The sequence below is a fragment of the Barbus barbus genome (genome assembly GCF_936440315.1).
Source record: "Barbus barbus genome assembly, chromosome: 24".
Taxonomy (NCBI): Eukaryota; Metazoa; Chordata; class Actinopteri; order Cypriniformes; family Cyprinidae; genus Barbus; species Barbus barbus.
Window position 1 is genome coordinate 24,343,764 of NC_136752.1, and position 18,991 is coordinate 24,362,754.

Sequence of the window (18,991 nt, forward strand, 5' to 3'; positions counted from 1 at the left end):
AGCCCGGCACAGTAGATCACGCACCAGAAGTATCAGGAGACGCTTTTGAAAAGGGCATTTCACAGCAATTACCCTGCTCATTTGAAAGGATTTATCTGAAGTCAGCAAACTTCAACTGCTGTAGGGAGAGAGCTTCGTCTTTGCGCTTTTACCTCCAAGTATAACAGGAACACCGAGTTTAGACGCTACAGAAGTTGAGCAATGTGGCAAATGACAAATTTTATTACTCTGCAACCTTGCTGCATAGATGAGTATATCCAATCATAAGGGAGGCGGAAACAAATAAAATTACAAACTCGTGATGTGCTGCATCTGTGAATAAAGGAAAGGTGTTTAATGAAAAGTTGCTGGTGTTTGCTCAAATTTCCAAAGCTTGCTGTGTCCAGAAAGGCCAGCCGAGGTTATTTTATTGCTTTGGCTTACATTGCTTCAATTGATTTGTTTTTTTGGGGTTTGCAAGGGGGGCTCTTAAATACAAAATATAGCGTAACTGAGATACAATTGATTTCCTTCACAACTGGACAGATATCTTTTTTGCCTGTGTTGCACCACACACATAATGCTAGGAGCTAAACTCAACAAACTCATCTGGAAGTTTGCTCTGTCCATTTGAGAACGGGGAATACTTACCAAACTTTATTTTACCATGGAAAATGCATTCAGACACAGCAAAATTTTTACTTTCTGTGAAGAAAATGTTGTGCTTGTCTGTGCAAAATCTGCTAGGGTGTCGTGGGTGGTTGCTAAAGTTTGTTATGCAGTATCTACCCAGACAGCAACATAGTTTTGACCCAGATCTGGCCCACATCTGGCCCGTGTGAAATCCATGCGGGGCAGATGTGGGCCAGATCTGGGCCGACACTGCTTGCTAGACTCGGAAGGAAATGCCCACTGATATGATTGGCTAATAGTTGTGTATGTTTGAGAGTCTATGTCCTTCACAGATTTTTTTTGTTGCTGTGATTTAGGTTAAAAATATCAAACGATGATAATCGTTACCACGTAATGAAAAAATTGCTGTCAGATCCAAATTATTCAGCACAGCATCGTCTTTTAGTTTCAATCTTTCTGAAAATCCTGTGTCGAATTGTGCCTTGTTTGTAAACGAATCTGCGGTGAAGTGAACAAAGTTCTTACTGATGCAGTCTGGCACTTCATTGAAAATAAAGTTCACCAAATAAAGTTTATCGTTTGGTTTCTGCATAGAACTGTTTGCCGCTCTTGTCATTTAAAGTGAAAGTGACAGTGAAAGTGAAGTGACATACGGCCAAGTATGGTGACCCATACTCGGAATTCGTGCTCTGCATTTAACCCATCCATAGTGCACACACACAGCAGTGAACACACACACACCGTGAACACACACCTGGAGCAGTGGGCAGCCATTTATGCTGCGGCGCCCGGGGAGCAGTTGGGGGTTCGGTGCCTTGCTCAAGGGCACCTCAGTCGTGGTATTGAGGGTGGAGAGAGCGCTGTACATTCACTCCCCCCACCTAGAATTCCTGCCGGCCCGAGACTCGAACCTGCAACCTTTGGATTACAAGTCGACTCTCTAACCACAACTACTTTGTGTAGGAATCGGTGGGCAGGGCTAAACAGGCAGTGCTGTAGAAGCTGGTGTTGATCTTGTGTAGAGACTGTGTTTAGCCACACACGTCATAAAGTGTATGGGCCTTTTCTGATCCTTTTATCTAATATTGTGAAATAAACATGCACAATTTACATAAGAAAGCAAAAGAAGACAACGGAAAATGACAGGAATCATTTCTGCTGTGATAGCCACAAAACCATTCAACACTGGCGGGTTTTTTTTACAATCATCAAATGTTTTTTGACTTCATACCAAACTTACGATTTCAGATGGCATCCTGTCTGGCTAACATGCTTCAACAACACATCCTGTAATGTTTTAGAATTAGGTCAGTAGGCAGAGAGGAGGTGGTCTTTTGTGGCTGTTCAAACACATTCGCCCCCACATGGGTGTCCACATTACGAGGGAAGTGGTCGAAAGTAGACAAGCTCAAAATGTTTTGAACCTCATTCACACTTGATTTTAATGTCATTGACTTGTGATCAGTTTGACCAAAATGCATCTTAATACCAGGTGTAAACAGGGCCTTTCAGTAACTGGGTTACTGAATTGTTTTTTATAGTGTTAAACACATGTACAACCAAGATTGCGGTTTATAAAGTCTTAAATATGGATATTTTTCTTACACAAATGCATAACTTTACTTCAAAAGCCCTGCGTTCCCGTTTGGAAAGGCTCATCCCTATGCCCTAATCCCTTCAAAGGGTTTACCCTCCAGAGTGAAAGCTTTGAAGGGTTGCAGGGTGTAGGGGACCAGTAACTATTTCTTGAAGTGCCCTTCTGCGTAATCATCCCGTGCCCACACGGAGGCGCCGTCATCATTGAAAGAATCAGTGCAAAGGATCATGGGGGCCCGAAAGTGTCCATCAGTTTACCCTTCGAAATCCTTCATTCCGAAGGGCCCTTTGAAGTGACCAGTTTTGAGCACTTCGGTTTGGAACGACCCTTCAATAAGGCGGCCATTATTGTTTTCACTCTGAAGTGCCCTTTGGAGGGTGATATGTCCCATTTGGAATGCACCGAAGGCCTTCATTTTTTTTATCGTCATTATTGTTGTTGTTGTTGCTGTTATTGTTGTTGTTTGCATTATGTACACTACTGTTCAAAATGTTTGGGGTCAGTAAGATTTTTTTGACAGAAATTAAATTAATTCAGTCATACGGTGGCCGAGAGAGCTCAACGCGCTGCAACTTCAGAAAACACATGCAAATAGACAAAACACCAGCAAATCAAGAAAACATCTTCATCATTTTGACAACACATGCGGTGCAAATGCTCACAACACATGCAAATTGAGAAACGTTGCAAATCCTCACAACACATGCAAATTGAGAAACACTGCAAATGCTCACAACACATGCAAATTGAGAAACGCTGCAAATGCTCACAACACATGCAAATTGAGAAACGCTGCAAATCCTCACAACACATGCAAATTAAGAAACGCTGCAAATCCTCACAACACATGCAAATTACGAAACGCTGCAAATCCTCACAACACATGCAAATTAAGAAACGCTGCAAATCCTCACAACACATGCAAATTAAGAAACGCTGCAAATGCTCACAACACATGCAAATTAAGAAACGCTGCAAATCCTCACAACACAGGCAAATTGAGAAACGCTGCAAATGCTCACAACACATGCAAATTGAGAAACGCTGCAAATCCTCACAACACATGCAAATTGAGAAACGCTGCTAATGCTCACAACACATGCAAATTAAGAAACACATGCAAATTGAGAAACACTGCAAATCCTCAAACACATGCAAATTAAGAAACGCTGCAAATCCTCACAAAAACGCACTGCATGGACCACAATGGAAATGTTTCAAGGGGACCCAAAAAAAAGTGACGGACCAGCTGGGATTTGCTTATTGTGCAGTGGCTATTGGTTGAGTTGTTGGTGAACTGAAAGGTGAGTGTTTTTTTGTTGTTGTTGTTTATTTTAACACCCTGATTGCATGATTTCTTTGTCTTTTGGATATTATTAGATTAATAATGACAAATTACACGATTAACGTTATTATGTAAAATGGCTAACTTATCCTGAACTAAATATAATTTCAAGGTTAATGAAAATAAATTCGCAATGCTTCATTAATTGTTAAAACCAGGTCAAAATAAAAATGTCAATAAGAATAATATTAAAAAATTTATTCAGGCCCTTTTAGTAGGCTAATGAAAGAAAGGACATTTGCATGTGTTGTGAGGATTTGCAGCATTTCTTAATTTGCATGTGTTGTGAGGATTTGCAGCGTTTCTGAATTTGCATGTGTTGTGAGGATTTGCATCGTTTCTCAATTTGCTTGTGTTGTGAGCAATTGCAGCGTTTCTCAATTTGCATGTGTTGTGAGCAATTGCAGCGTTTCTTAATTTGCATGTGTTGTGAGGATTTGCAGCGTTTCTCAATTTGCATGTGTTGTGAGGATTTGCAGCGTTTCTCAATTTGCATGTGTTGTGAGCAATTGCAGCGTTTCTCAATTTGCATGTGTTGTGAGCAATTGCAGCGTTTCTTAATTTGCATGTGTTGTGAGGATTTGCAGCGTTTCTCAATTTGCATGTGTTGTGAGGATTTGCAGCGATTCTCAATTTGCATGTGTTGTGAGCAATTTCAGCGTTTCTCAATTTGCATGTGTTGTGAGCAATTGCAGCGTTTCTCAATTTGCATGTGTTGTGAGCAATTGCAGCGTTTCTTAATTTGCATGTGTTGTGAGGATTTGCAGCGTTTCTCAATTTGCATGTGTTGTGAGCAATTTCAGCGTTTCTCAATTTGCATGTGTTGTGAGCAATTGCAGCGTTTCTCAACTTGCATGTGTTGTGAGCATTTGCAGCGTTTCTCAATTTACATGTGTTGTGAGGATTTGCAGCGTTTCTCAACTTGCATGTGTTGTGAGCATTTGCAGCGTTTCTCAATTTGCATGTGTTGTGAGCATTTGCAGCGCATGTGTTGTCAAAATGATGAAGATGTTTTCTTGATTTGCTGTTGTTTTGTCTATTTGCATGTGTTTTCTGAAGTTGCAGCGCTTTGAGCTCTCTCGGCCACCGTACAGTCATGACAATAGAGACAAACAATTTCTATTTCAAATAAATGCTTTTCTTTTGAACGTCTCTGTTCATCAAATAAAAAAAATCAGTGGAAACGTGACACAATGAAGACTGGCTGCTTTATCTTAGGAATAAATTAATTTTAAAATATGTTCAAATAGAAAATGGTTATTTTAAATTAAATGTTTAAGTTATTCAAAATTACAGTTATTCATTTATTTTAAAAGATTTCATAATATTTCACAGTATTAAAATTTTTAACGTTTGATCAGCTGCTTGCAGTCTTGTTGAGCATAACAGACTTCTATCAAAAGCATTTTAAAAGTTTTACCCAAAACACTATATATTGATGTTTTTATTCATATGTTATTGCAAACACTACTCCAAAATCTGAGAATAACTTACAAAACATGCTATTTGAATAGAATGGTAGGGAGCATAATTTCTATGTTTCATATTTCAGCCAAACACCTGTTCTTGGTGAAGTGCCAGTAGCAACACATGGTTTATTCTCAGAGGAAATGCTGCAAAATGTGATATTTCTCTAGCGAGCTACCGCCTGAAGTCTCGTCCAGCTCTACTGTGAGGATGAAATGAGTCTGATTCTTCCATCAGTCCGTCTCAGCAGCCGGGCCTGACCTTAAATCCCAACACCTCCGCCTGTAAAGCTGAAGCACGATAAAAACACGCTGTCAAGCACAAAAAGAACCGTCAAACAGACCCAATTTACCTGCTGTGGAACAGAGGTTGCAAGTTGAGGAAAATGTATTCTTTTTTTTATACGAAGGCTGGAATGAATGTAAATTGGGACATTTGCTGGCCTTTAGGGCTTGGCACCGCTGTAATGTTTTCCATTCCATTGGCGATTTGGCCCAGATGTGAGCATATATGTGCCAATGCTAATTGTGCCCTTATTATAGCGCCTCAGGGTCAATGAGCGCACTGGACAAAGGATTTTGGGGACATGGCGAAATATCCAAAAATCTCTTGAGCAATTAAAATTGTTTAGAATGATAAACAAAGCTTTGGCAACACGCTTTCCCATTTCAGCACAGAACGGGGGCTCGTTTGTCACAGCGAGACGTGATTTCTTTTCAATATAACCTACTTAGTTGCAGACCCTTTGTGAAACCATCACAAAGCATCATATTTTTTCCATATCCTTCGATAAGTAGTTTATTATGATCGCTGACTGATGTGAGCTAATGAAACTGCCTCCAACAGCTGTACCTCTTCCTGCTGTCACTTTCTATTTGTTTCCATTCAAACGCTAGAAAAGTCAAAGAAGACTGAGACAATAAAGCACTGCATTTGATTTCAGGGTTGTTTCCAGGAATGACAGTTTTAATTTCATCTAGTCAGAAATTTGATGGATCATAACCGTTATAATAGAAAGCCATTTTTGCATAGATAATTATTTGTCTTGCTCTACAAGTACATTTGTAAACATTAGAGACCTGTTTTGATGAACGATAAGTGTATTTATAATTAGGTGAATGGAAATCCATCTTAACTGTATAAGTTGATTTTAGTTGCACTTGCAACCTGTCCATGTTGAAATCTGCTTAGATTAGCATCTAACAAGCGATGTACCAAGTGAAGAATTATTGTAGTTTAGTATGGCATTTTTATTTTATTTTATTTTATTTTGTCCATATTAACAGCTATCAAGTGACAGATTAATTACCATAGTTAAAAGTTGATAATTGTGTGTATTTGTTTGTTTTTAATAATTTATATTTTATTTATATATAATTATTTTTGATTTATTTATTTAGATGTCATAACTATACATGATTATTTGGTTAGTTGCAATTTTAGTTGCTTTTTTTTTTTTTGCATTTAGCAGTGTTGTCCCAGCAAACCTATTTTAAAAGCATAACAATTGCAGTGTTTAAAATTTACAATAAGTAGCACCAATGGGAAACAAACCTCATACATCTCAGTTCAGTTGCACAAACAGATGCCACTCCTATCCTTGTAGATGTGAGTCATCCAAACTAATCTTGTGGGAAAAATGTGACCACAGTTGCATAAATAATTAAAAAATGTTAATGATTTGTTTCAAAAGGATTAGTCCTGCCGTCGCACATGTCAACATGCAAGCTATTGTGCAGCCTAATTGGAGGCACAGGGGGGCACTTATGTTTACAGTAGAGAATCTCCTGACAGAAACAAACGACTGCGGGCCCAGGGTGAAGATGATTAATTTCCTTTCCAACTCGCTGAAAATGAGTAATATTTTTTCCCCATAGACGAAAACAGTAATAAACATAAGTTAACAAGCTCTCGGCCCAGTGTTTGCTAATGAGTTTCTAATGAATGATCTGTGTATTTGGTGATCAGAAGCCAATCAGAGAAATAGTCATTGAACAGCACTTAGTGAAACACTTCAAGTAAGAGTGCGTACATAAATTAATATTCTGTCAATATTTATTGTTTATATATTTATGAATGTTATGCTATTTTTGTACATTATTCTATTTAACAATTAAAAAAAATCCACAGAATGTTTATTTTTGGGTGGACTATACCTATAGTCACATATAAACAGAAGCACAATAAGCAATTGCAATTTTATATTATTGTGAACAGTGGTGTGTAATTGTTATTTTAAATTTAATGCAAAAATTGTAAAATATTTCCTCAAGTTTATTTTTAGTTTGTTTTTGTTATTTATTTATATGGTTAGTTGCATTTTACTTTGGCATTTAGCATTGCTCTCCCTGCTCTCTGCTATTTGAATATAGATGCATCAATTTCTAAAAACTATTTCTGCAGTAAAATATATATAAAAAGTAATAATATACTAACTCTATATTATATATATAAAGAGTTGTTTAATTCATTTCCGATTTCAAATTTATTGCAAATAATAGTAATGTTTGCATAAGTAAGCCATTAATAAAAATTTAGAGAAAATGGCCAATGCTTAACTTTAGTTCAGCCTACTGCATGATTCCAATAAAATCAATTTTGAAAGTAATGCAATTTCTCTTTTGAAACTCAGTGGAGAAGGAAACATGCTGACAGAATGCATGGTCATGAGCAGATTACGCACACAAAAGAGAGATGCAGGAAGTGCCTCGGTGCATTTATCATTTTGATAGAGTGTGTTAATCCAGCTCTGAGAGCCACACAGAAATAGCAACCATCCACATCATTACAAACGCTTCAGCTGTTGCAGGAGTGCCATGGAGATAAGAAACATGGCCTGCACTTACTGTAGCTGACAAAGAGATCACACATTCACCCAGCTTTCCCCATTTACTCCAGTACAGTAGCTATTTATGTGAAGCTAGTGTACACACTGCAGTTTTTTCTGTCCTTTTACAATTGCTGTTTGTTATTATATGATGTGACCCAAGTTTGAATGTTGGTTTAAGGATGTTTCTTCAGCTCTGGGCACTTTTGGTTCTCTGGGTGTAAACTCACACATTCTTATTAGTTAATTTGTTTGCTAACAATGACTAGTGGACAGTGGAGATATATATATTCTTAATATTTTTGTGGAAACCCTGTGATGATAAAGCAGTCTTCATTGTCACATGATCCTTCAGAAATCATTTAGTGCTTGATTATGTTGATTTGGTGCTCAAAATTTGTGCTTCTTAATATTTTTGTGGAAACCATAATAATTTTTCTGGATTCTTTGATAAACAGAATCTTTTGTAACATTACAAATGACATTACTGTCACTTTTGATCAATTTAATGTGACCTTGCTAAATAAAAGTATTAACTTCTTGCAAAATAAATCTTAATGACCCCAAACTTTTGAACAGTAGTGTATTTATAAAAAAAAAAAAAAAAAAAAAAAAATGTAACCTCGATGGTTGGTTGAAGCCACAACTGAAGTTTTTAGAAATGTTCATACAATATTGATCAGGTTTAGATCAGGAACATTTTTTTAAAAAGTATTTTTGATGGATTTTCATAGTTTTAGATTGAATATCTGGCCCTGGGACAATAAATCTAAACAAATAAAGGCATTTGAAAAGTAGCAGAAATAAATGATCAAAAAGTTTCCAAGTCAGTTTTGCTCTGACCTTTAGATAACAGAATGAAAAATCAACTTCTGGGACATGAAAGCGCCTGAAGCTGAAGAAATATCTATATATTTCTATTAGTTTGTTGCATTATGTTGATTGCTGTTGTGCTACTAGCTCTCTTTAAAACCACATGTGTTTTTAGGAGCAATGTTAATTTGACTGTACTTGGCAACACTTTTGATCTAGTCCTTTGTGGTAGCGACCTCCCACTGGTCTGGATGAAATATCTGTGATGGAAGTGTTAAAGATCGACTGCATCAAAAGCACAGCCACTGGATGTTTATCTAGTTTTCAAGCCAACAGAAAAACAGCATTGATTCAAACGTGCTTGGAAGGCTCTGAACACGTCACTATAATCGAGTAAGACCATAAAGCAATGTTTGTTCTGGTCTCGGTCCTTGAAAGGATGTAAAAATATCTGTGGAAGCCGGCCCACTCACTATCCACACATGTGCCTTTCCAGCAGTTATGTAAAATGAATTATGGTACAGCAATCGATATGCGATCCATCTAGGTTAAAGTGCTGGTTTGTGTAGCACAGCTCCATCCCAGGCTACCCACGTCAATGACTGAAACCTGGCCTGTGTTCTGCTCGAGATTCATTCTCTCATCGCTCAGCAGAAGAAAACAAGACAGTGACTTGCTTTTCAAATCTGAATAAATGTCATCTGATTTCACACTTAGGGCCTAAAGTTCAATTATTATTTTTTCCCTCCAAATGCTGTTTTATTTTTTTAATTTTTATGGATTCAATTTTTTATTTTATTCTTGCTGCATCCTTTTTTTTAATAGTTACATTTGCATTTTAGTAATCAAAAAGCATTTCTAATTAGTTGAAATAACGAAACATATAATTTAACAACAGTTTACTTTAACAATATTGTTTTAGGGTCCTATAAAATCAGTATAAATTTTCCCTAAATTCCATTTCCATTTTTATATTTCACAGATTCTTTTTTTTTTTTTGTATATTTATTTTTAATGTTTAATGAAAGTTTAATTAAAAAGCAATGTCTAATCAATTAAATTCATAATACTTTAATTAATAAATGATTACTATTTTTCACAATAATAGGGCCCTCGTGAAATGTTTTATCCTTTAAGAAATTCTGTGTTGTCTGTTTTAATTTCTCTGGATTTATTAAAAATGGCAATCAAATGACATAAGCATAAGACATTAACATTCTTTTAAAATGTAATCAAATGAAAATTATTTCTCTTTTAGCAATCAACTGTTAACCTGTTAGAGATCCAGCGTCCCGCCGGCGGCACACGGCCCCCCCCGGGGGTAAACTTTCTCAGACACAAAAACCCCCCCCAAAAAAAGCTGAACATGTCATATATCTATGAAAAGCTGAGATTCTTCTGATTCGAACGATGTAAGGCATTTTAAGATACAATCAACACAGCAGGTACAATCAGTGTCTTTGTCAGACCACCAGCACCCAAATAAAAAATCAACAAAACTCATGAACTCACCTATGAAGCCTCCTGAAAGCTCACTGATCCATGATATTCCAACAAAAACGGTGCTGTTACACTGTAAAGAGTCCAGACTATCCAATTCAGTGCAATATTTAGTCCATAGCACATGTATATCTTGATAAACATCCACGGAATGTAGTACTAGCATTTCCCATTAGCCGACGGAGCAATGTAATCTTCTGTGTTTTCTGCAATGCAGCGTCTATTCTCATGCACAAACAGAGGATTTTTTTATGTCAAAATGGCCGCTGAGAGCTGACCTTTTGATTGACATCTCATTTGAACCAATAGGTTCATCTTAGAGGGGTCAACAAGCCTCTACAGCCAAAGAGCGTCCAGCATGGGAGATGGGTCAACCCCTATTTGATGGACAGTAGATCGGTCCAGTGGCATTATAGTTTGGAAATGACTGTCGTTTCTGATAGCCAATGAGCTTCTGAACCGACTGATATGATGTTTTAGGGGGTCGGTTCATGTTTCATTGGTCTAAACACCGTGCGCACTTCTTGTGCGCATGTTGGCGAAGCGCGTTCGTGTGTGTGCGCTCAATGGAGAAAGACGCGCTCGGCGGTGTGCGAAAGGTTTGGAGAGCGTTGAAGCGTTGAAAGTGTTTGAATGGTGAAAAATGGCGAAGAGATTGATGAAAACAAACTTTTCCCTTGAAGAGGTTATAATGCAAGAGCTCAGTGATGAGTTGGAGGATGATATTAGAGAGTTTCTTCAGTTGACTCCATAGCTGAGGAGATGGGGAGACGCAACTTTGCACAAGTGAGTTTTTTATTGTATTTTATAACATTTTTACTGTACTTTTACTCATATGCAGTACCTCACGTACTGAGGTATGTGTTTTGAGGTGTTCCTGCTAACTTTTGTCGGGTGTGTATGTATGTGTATATTTATATTTGTGTGTGTGTACGTACATATGTATGTATATACACACACACACACACACACACACACACACACATATATATATATTTGTATGTGTATATTTGTGTGTGTGTACGTACATATGTATGTATATACACACACACACACACACACACACACATATATATATATTTGTATGTGTATATTTGTATGTGTATATTTATATTTGTGTGTGTGTACGTACATATGTATGTATACACACACACACACATATATATATTTGTATGTGTATATTTATATTTGTGTGTGTGTACGTACATATGTATGTATATATACACACACACACACACATACACACATACATATATATATTTGTATATGTATATATATATATATATGTGTGTGTGTGTGTGTGTGTGTGTGTGTATATACAAACACACATACATATGTACATATTACACTCACAAAATATAAATAGTGTTTGTGTGTGTACTCATGCATCTGTCTGGTTGTGTGTGTGCATGTGTTTATATACATTTGAGCATGTAAAAATAATAGTTGAATACAGAAAAGATGTAAATGTTTTATAAAATATTTATTTTGTTGTGCTTTGTATCACAGACAATCAGATGACGACTGGGAGCCAGTCACATACTGCCACAAGCCACATACTGAGGGACATAAGAGGAGCCATTTCACACTTCTGCCAGAACGGGGGAAGGGATAGTCAGAGGAAGAGAGAATCAGAGGAAGGGTGACAGAGAGATTGTTGTTGGCTCAGAGGGGGGTAGGGATCCCCCTCTGAGCCAGCAACAGTAAAGCAGATGTCAGCAAGCACATCTGAAGAGAGATGGAATGGTGTTGATGTTCCAGATAAAAAAAATGAGTAACATTTTTAAATAGTTATACAGTGTGAGATATATACAGTGTGAGATATATATATATATATATATATATATATATATTAGTGTTTTAATTAAAAAAAAATTATACCATAGCACTTGTTTTGTTTCTTTATTTTCACATTTAGTTTCAAGAATTGAAAAACACTATAATGTGTTTGTTTCAGTTATGTGTCAACAATTATTGGCAGTGAATCTGGATAAGGAATAGAATAGCTCTAAGTGTAACCTTTCATTTGACACCAAAATTATAACTGTATGTTGCAGCATTCAAGAATTACAGCATTTTATGTGTCAATGGTTACAGAGGGCCATTTGGAGTCTCCAGGTGTCCTTTTTTGGGAAGCGCCTAGACATAAACTTAGAAAATTAGTGTTTTACACATGTTTATCTAAGGTATTGTTATCAAGTTTATCAAATTTAGCTTGGTAAGGCTTCATTCTGTGATCCCATTGTATTTTCCAGCTCATACCTCCCAGCTATAGTCATCTGCAGGCTTCTATTTACAAAAAAAGTGTTGGCGGAATTTTTTTTTTCTCTTTTTCAGTGTTTTCAAAGTTCTATTACTCAATATCAGTAAGACTTACAGTGATTCTGACTGTTGAGGTACAAACCTCAGAGTGTCACCTTTCAAAAGAGACCAACACCATGCACATACTCCAAATGGTTCAAGAACAGAATGCAATTTACTTTGGGTATGCCTTTTTTAGGCGTTTTAAGCAAATTTTACAGGATCTGGAAAGGGTTAAAATGAAAATGTATGATATTCCTTAAAAATAAAAAAGTTAAAAAATAAAAAGTTTTAATAATATTATTGTAGTAGTATTAGTAGTAGTAGTACTTTGTGAAGTACATTTTTTATATATATTTCTGTCACATTTTCTTCAAATTAAACCAAACCTGAATTACCTGATTAAGTGTACAGCTCTACCTTTGATTTATTCATACAAAATTTGCCAAATTCTGTGACATTCTACACATTATACTGTACCATAAATTCCATTTTTATGACTGGATTCCGTCCACATTTTCCACAATGTTGAAATCATAGGGCCTACACATTCCAAATGTGCTGTCAAGAGCTCACTGGAGTGGAAGATTATTAGTAAACACAGCTTAAATTTCAATCTGTTACTTAATTAGTTACTTTAATTGTCTAGCATACTCTTAATACTTCAGGAAATGTCCCATGAAGAAGTGTGGCTGGGCAAACAGAGGGAGTGAACACACAATAACTGGCACTGAGACGGTGGCACACGGGGCCCTTTCAGACACACCTGAATGCTGGATGGGAAACAATACGTTGTGCTTTGTGCCTGTGGGCACTTGGGATTGCCAGAGTCTGCCAGTATGGCAGCCTTACAGTGTAACCTGCTGAAAAAGACCCACACGTCTTCTTTTTGTGAGGACAAAGACTGTTTTGGCAGTCTACTGGTGTATGTAGTTGGCCCAACAAGTTGTTAGTAGAGATTTATGAGAAATTCTTTTTAATTTTATGAATTTTTATGTAAATATGTACCAGAGGTCATCATTTCCATCCTATCATTTCGGATTATGCATTTTATACTGTGTAATTTGGCAAAGTTAATTGTATTATTTGTTATACCTCCCTTGAATAATTCCCACAAATAGCTTATAAGGTGCACAAATGTGTCTGGGTTCATAATCTTCAACTCAGCTGAATTTTAATAACTTTTTATTGATTCGTCTCTGAAACTGGATGATTAAATCTAAATTTGCACTTTTTCTCTAAACTTATGAATGAAGTCCTCAGAGAGCACATCAGAGAACTTTGTTTTTCTTAAAACAAATTGACTTTGTATGAACCATGAACCTTTTCAGTCTATTTAGAAATGAAGTTATTTCACTTTTTTGAGACTTTCTTGTTGTACGAAAATTAAAAATGAGTCAAGTGTGTCCGAACTACTCACTGTACAATCTTTCAGTTATCAGCTCTAATAATTAAGCACTAGGCTAAACCATTCAAATGGTACTGAACACTATAGCATCCCACCCAAGTGAGGGACCCCCATACCAATCCACCAACATCCACACCTCGTCCCTGAAAGACTGTCACTGCCAGCATCTGTGACAGCTGCTCATGAAACTCCAAGCAACTGGATTACTATTCAATAGTCAGGAGTGTGAGTGGGCAAAGTGTGAGATTCATTATCTGGGGTCTCATGTCAGAGGGATGTCAAAAGAATAGTATTTTTAGGTGATGTTTTCTCACCAGTATTATATGTCTGTCTATCTATATGTCTATCTGTCTTTTGCTGTTGCAGATATGCTTTCTGGATATATGTTGTAAATAAATAATAAAAAAAAACTTTAAAGAGACAATTTAAATTCATGAGTTGTAGCTGAAATCAATGTGGTGGAGATTTTGTGGTCCTGCATTCCTAGTCCTGCAAAAAATCTGTTTATGTTCAATACTGCCAAAACTATCAAATGGTTTACAAATATGTCAGACTAGTTGAGGAAAAATGTATCTTAGGGAATAATAGGCAAAATTTTATTATTCTCATATTTTTTGTAAATGCCAATTCCATTCAAATTCTCACTCATGAACTGAAAGGAAGCCAGTTCTCCTAATCTGGATTTACCCCAATCCTGCTATCGTCTACTGTTGGAACACACAGCCTCACAGAATGTTAATGAAGCACAGATCTCACTGATGATGTCTATTAGAGTCATTAATGAATAGAGCAGGGTTCATGTATGCAAGCAAATGACTGTGCATCTGAACATGAGATTAAGCTAATTGCATACGAGGGGTCATAAAAGGGGCTCTTGAGTGACTCGAGCCAGCAAGAGCTACAGCTCGTAGATTGCCTACAGCTGTCTTATTCTCTGTGATATATGTTTGTGTAATCTTTTGATTGATGCATTCATTTATTTTGTGCATAAGGACCTTATAAAACACTATAGCATGGATTAAATATTGTATTTACATTTAGATACATAGATACATAATTCCTAGGGCATTCAATCAGTAAAGTTATTTAATATTTAATCATCCATTGTAATGCCTTAACATTGACAGCCTTAATAACTCATATACAGTATATATATATATATATATATATATATATATGTGTGTGTGTGTGTGTGTGTGTGTGTGTGTATATATACATTTGAAGTCAAAACTTTACATACACCTTTCAGAATCTGCAAAATGTTAACTATTTTACCAAAATAAGAGGGATCATACAAAATGCATGTTATTGTTTATTTAGTACTGACCTGAATAAGATATTTCACATGAAAGATGTTTACATATAGTCCACAAGAGAAAATAATAGTTGAATTTATAAAAATGACCCCGTTCAAAAGTTTACATACACTTGATGCACTTGATTCTTAATACTGTGTTGTTACCTGAACGAGCCAAAGCTGTGTTTTTTTGTTTGTTTGTTTGTTTTTTTGTTTAGTGATAGTTGTTCATGAGTCCCTTGTTTGTCCTGAACAGTCAAACAGCCTGCTGTTCTTCAGAAAAATCCTTCAGGTCCCACAAATTCTTTTGAAAAAAAAAGATTTTGAGATCCATCTTTTCACAATGAGGACAACTGAGGGACTCATTTGCAACTATTACAGAAGGTTCAAACGCTCATTGATGCTCCAGAAGGAAAAGACATGCATTAAGAGCATTAAGGGCGTGAAAACTTTTGAACAGAATGAAGATGAGTACATTTTTAGCGTTTTGACTAAATTTAATATTTTTAATTTAGTACTGCCCTTCAGAAGCTACAGACGATACTTACATGTTTCCCAGAAGACAAATTAAGCTACCTTGATCTTCAAATTCAAAAAGTTTTCACGCCGGACTCTTAATGCACGGTTTTTCCTTCTGGAGCATCAGTGAGCGTTTGAACCTTCTGTAATAGTTGTATATGAGTGCATATCTATTTATGCATTGTCTTATTGTTAATTTAGCTATTCATTGGTTGCAACTTGTCCTGGATATGTTACTTATGAGATAAAATATAACTATCCTTTATAGGACAGCCAGTCTTTGTAGAAGACCGAAGCCAATCAGATCAGAGATTCCAAGAAATAATGAATCCTTCAATTAAATCGGTGGCAGAAATCTGTGTTTGCGAGAGTAGCAGAGGTCAACAGAAATTATGAGAAATTATGATATTTTCACTAAAACCTGAGGAGTGACTGCAGTCATAAAATAAATGTACGTCATAAAGATGTTCAATCACAGTCAAGATACGACCTTACTGAAATATATTAATTCCTACTTGGAATGACATGAGGGTGAGTAAATTATTTCATTTTTACTTTAATTTTTTTCATACAAAAACAACACAACTCAATTGAAAAGTCATTTGGTCACCTATACATAGTTATATTAATAGAAATTTATGTTAGACCATGCAGTGGTCCAAACAAATCGTAAACACAATCCATTTTCCCCAGTACTGCAAATATTTATCCATCCATAGATTTAATGAAAGTCATTTTCTCCATCTTTCGATCACTGGTCACAATATCCATCCAGTTGGTCTTGGTTGCAGTATCTTTAATGATTTCATATTTAAAATTTAACACAAGATGTTATGTTACCTAAATAAATTGTAGAAAACAAAGCAGTCAATTCAGCCCCATCTGTATTACCTTGAAGTTTCAATTTTTGGAATGACATCCTGCTTTGGGAAATAAGGCAGTGCTTTATTGTAAGATAACCAAATAAGTCATGATGATCTTGGTTTGTGTTATCAGGAAACCCAGCCAAGGTCAACTTGGAAAACTTCTTCCAAAAGCTTTACCGGATATCTTTAAACACTCTAAAAAAATCATCCAAGTAGTAGCGTCCGCAGTGCAACTCCACAAGCAGAGAATCTCTAGTTCTCAAAGGTTATCGCTCAAAACCTTGAGCCCTTTACAACACAGCTGTAGGTTTTGGCTGGCAGTGAGTCTGTAATTCAATAATACATTCAGCTAGACTCTTTTTTCACAAAATAGTTATTCTGCAGTGGTATTAGAGTCTGTAAATATAAAGGGAAAGATAAAGGTCTGACTCAGGTTTGTTCTGCCATTTGGGTGAAATTATCATATCTTGTGTGATATGCTGTGATTTTGTAATTTCCTTTCTAATCGCATATCTCACTTGTTGGTTTTCCTTGTAACTCTCTAGTGAAATACTGTAATAATAAGTACTTTAAGATTCCTGTAACACAACTGGATTAAATCGAAGATTAAAAGTCAACACACCTCTGATTGCTCTAGCAGGTTTAAAATGGATTTTCTACATTTTCTAATAAAATTATTTTGTGTCCAGATGAGAGATTAAAATAAAATATTTTATAAGGTGGGAATTCAGAGGATGCAGTCACTTTCAAAAATGCTGGGAGTTAAACAAAATACGTTAAATTAAAAGTTAATACCCCTCTGCAAGCCTCCTGATCAATGTTTTGAGCTTGTGTCCCACAGAAATTAATTTTGTCATTTGCTCAACCTCATTATGTTCTTCCAAGCCATAAATGTAAATAGACCAAATGTGACCCTGGACAACAATACCAGTCTTAAGTCACTGGGGTATATTTGTAGCAATAGCCAAAAATACATTGTATGGGTCAAAATGATCAAGTTTTCTTTTATGCCAAAAATCATTAGGATATTAAGTAAAGATCATGTTCCATGAAGATATTTTGTAAATTTCCTACTGTAAATATATTAAAACTTAATTTTTGATTTGTAATATGCATTGCTAAGAACTTCATTTGGACAACTTTAAAGGAGATTTTCTCAATATTTAGATTTTTTTGCACCCTCAGATTCCAGATTTTCAAGTAGTTGTATCTCAGCCAAATATTGTCCGATTCTAACAAACCATACATCAATGGAAAGATTATTTATTCAGCTTTCAGGCGATGTATAAATCTCAAATATAAATCTCGAAAAATTGACCAAATAGTCCCATAGAAGTGGTCATGTTATCTCAACCGTTATCTTTAGAACTACTGCAGCCAGACTTGGCAACCAAATCAGTGAATGAATCATTCCTTTGAATTGATTCTTTTTAAATGATCAGACTGTTTTGTTCACAAATTTGAGTGTTACTCATTGACTCAAATCATATGGACTACTTTTGAGGCGTTTTTCTTTTTTGAGATTTTTAGAGTTGGCCATAGTCATTATGAAATGTTCTTCAAAATAACATGCTTTTTGTTCAACAGAAGAAATCAAGTCTACAGGTTTAGAATAAAAGAAGGGTGAGTAAATAAGACCACAATTTTCATTGTTAGGTGAAATGTTCCTTTTAAGTAGTTATTATTGTGCAATGTCACTTTGCAAGGAAGTAGAAAACCAGAAATTGTGTAAATTCACTGGGGAAAATACAAACTAAATTCAAGCCAATTTTTGGTTAATAAGGTAGTTAGAATTGACAGGAGTGTGCGTCAAAAACAGAGCTTGTGAATTAAAACCAGAAAATTGAAAGCTGCGAGACAAGGGATAATAAGGCCAATGGGAAATTAACATTGATGAATCTGGTTGTTTCTCTGTGTTATGTCAAAAACAATGAGAAGACAATAGGATCCAGCAATAAATGCAAAAATAAAGTTGGAAAACATTGTAAATCAAATCTCTTTAATGACCAACACTTTAGTCATTCCCAACAACTGAGGTGTTTCCCAGTATTAAAAATTACGAGCTTTGTTCTTTTCAGCTAAAATGAAGCATTCTTTGGACCCTCTCATAATTTTGCCGTCTTTGACATTCATTTCACAGATCACTTCAGGTAATGGCATTCTGGGATGGATTTTTTGGCTGTCCGCTACCCTGACTCATCACATTTCATTAAGCCACTTAAATTCTGCTGCATTTCCTTCCAGTTCTCCCGGCTCGACCAATCACAGCGCAGTTCAGAATATTTAAAACGGTCCAATAGGCCTAATATTTAGCCCGTACGGTGTGTGCAGCACGGCCTTTTGACATTATAAAACAGAACAGAAATTGACAGAGGGAAGCAAGCCAAAATTCAGCCTAAGATTCTGCAGTAATATTTAATTTTAGTGATGGAATCCGAT